Source organism: Agrilus planipennis, unplaced genomic scaffold (assembly GCF_000699045.2).
Source record: "Agrilus planipennis isolate EAB-ADULT unplaced genomic scaffold, Apla_2.0 scaffold708, whole genome shotgun sequence".
NCBI lineage: Eukaryota > Metazoa > Arthropoda > Insecta > Coleoptera > Buprestidae > Agrilus > Agrilus planipennis.
The window spans coordinates 1-2367 of NW_020439486.1; the positions used below are offsets into that span (position 1 = coordinate 1).

The window sequence follows — 2367 nt, forward strand, 5'->3', positions numbered from 1 at the left end:
TTCCGCGCTCTCGCTTGCACTTCAAGCCTTAAATGAAACGCCTCAGAGCGAGGTAACGCCGCATGAGTCATGTTTTTTCGTGCGTGCAGCCGGCTTCATCGAATTATAAGACGTTGTCACGTCAAAAAATTCGTAATTATATGTTTATATCTGAGTGAGACTTACCGACGAGACGTGATCGCATTACTTCATCGCCCAGTACGAACGCTCCAACGAAGGTGCTCTGCGCCTTGGGAAAGCTATAACAAAATGAAATTTTCAATCATTAAAAAGTTACTTTTTGAAAGGAATTTTACTGTAAGAGATAACGAAAGATATTCTGAAATTAAGTTACAGTGAAATTGATATACATTACAATGAAGAAACGTTTTAATTTTATAAATTCAAATATACATTCTTATGGAATAGTGAGAATTTTCATGTGAATGAGAATGTATGAAAAGGTGAGTGTGACGATTCAGGAGAGAGTGAGAATGAATGAAGAGGTGAGGTTGAGAAATTGTGTAAGAATGAGTGTGAGGATATATATAAGAGTGAGAATATATCAAAGGGTAAGGTGAGAATTTCAATGCGAGTAAGAATGTATGAAAGGGTCAGTGTGAGGATTTATGCCAGAGTGAGAACGCATGAAGGTATGAGGGTAACAAATTGTGTGAGGATGAAATTGAATAACATTAAAATAAAGAAACGTTTTAATTTTATAAGTTCAAATATATATTGTTGTGGAATAAAAATAAATAATTGCAATAGAAAAAAAAAACAAAATCAGTAAAAGTTGTATGCGCAGTTAGATATGGTTTAATAATTTAACTTCAGTAACAAAATTTAAAAAAAGTGAAGTAAGAAAATGTGACAGATACCACATTCTTTACTTTTGAGAATGAAAAGCAATTTTCCAAATGAAAAAATACGTACAATCAAATAATTGAATTACATAAGACATAAGAGTACAAAAATGAATTTAATGTATATTTTAAATATCTGAGTAACACTTACCGACGTGACCGCATCGCCCAGTACGAACACCCCAAAGAAGGTCCTCTACGCCTTGGAAAAGCTACAACAAAATGAAATTTTCAATAATTAAAATGCTACTTTATGGAAAGTTAGTTAACAAGTTGATTTAATAAACTTTATTTTTGTTTTTACACTGATTTTACTGAAAATTCCTGTTATAAGAAACCAGGGGAAAAGGGACTTATTAGCATGCCGGATACTAATGATATATGATTTTATTGTATTAGATATTGATGCACAGGTTGGTCAATGACTAAATGGAAACGAAAATTTACAATTTACTAGTAAAAAACGTACGTCAGTGTTCATGTTTCTTCAAAATCATTATTAAATACCTGATCTACAAATATAAATATTTGTCTAAGAAATAAAAATTAGCAAGTTTTATAAATAAACGAAAAGAAAATTTTTCAACGTAGAAATTATGCCAAAATTTGTTACTGGCGGTAGACTAGTTCGACCCAAATAATAAAAAATTACTGTAAAAAACAAAAAAGTAATCGTATACACAAAAAGGAAACATATTTAAATATCAACACACTGTATTTAATTGAACAAAACAAGTGATAATGTTATATTAAATTTTAAATATGTGTAATTTGATACTACAAGATATCGATGAAAAATAAAAAGTTGTTAATATCGTTTAAAAGGTTTAAAATTATGAGTATGTCCGGTTAAATGCTTTAAAATGAAAGAAAACGTGAACAAAGTAAAATAAAAGTTATATTAAATAATAAAGGTGTTAGTTTGTACTTGTAAACATTCACGAGATAATTTTATTGTAACGGATAATAAAAAATATTTTGAAATCAAATTATAATTGAAATTGAATAACATTAAAATGAAGAAACGTTTTAATCCTCTACATTCAAATATATCGTGTGGAGATAGATAAATTAGGTTATCCTATAATGAGAGAAGAGTTCGATGTAGCATTCAAAAACCTAAAGAATAATAAGGCCCTAATTATACACTGATATAGAGGCGGAAATTTGCAGGACAAGAGATTTGTGATCATATATTTAAACTAGTTAGTCACATTTACGAGATGGAAAAAGTCCCGGAGGGTTATAAACGGAACGTAATAGTAACCCTACCTAAAAAGAGAGACGCAGATAGGTGCGAGACATTTACACCAATTATCTTAACTTCCGAAGCGTCAAAAATCTTAACTAGAATTGTACAGAGGATGATGGACAAGATGTTAAATATACTTAAAGATGTAGGGATGAGTTACAGAGATAGAAGAGTGATACTTAGTTTGTATAAAAAACAACAGGCAGTTATAGAGCTGGAGCAGCAACGTAGTGAAGTAAATATTAGGAAGGGAGTCAGACAAGCATGCAC

At 30.5% G+C, this 2367-nt stretch overlaps 1 long non-coding RNA gene across 1 annotated transcript in view; it reads right to left on the reverse strand.

Moving 5' to 3' along the window:
• Window positions 1-135: 135 nt before the first annotated feature.
• The window catches only part of LOC108743544, a 7654-nt gene continuing 5422 nt past the window's right edge, over window positions 136-2367 (reverse strand). Inside the window, exons 4-5 of the long non-coding RNA XR_001938850.1 lie at window positions 997-1057; window positions 136-239 (exon numbers count right to left, since the gene is read on the reverse strand). This is a non-coding gene — a long non-coding RNA (uncharacterized LOC108743544). The remainder of the gene's footprint in view (window positions 240-996; window positions 1058-2367) is intronic.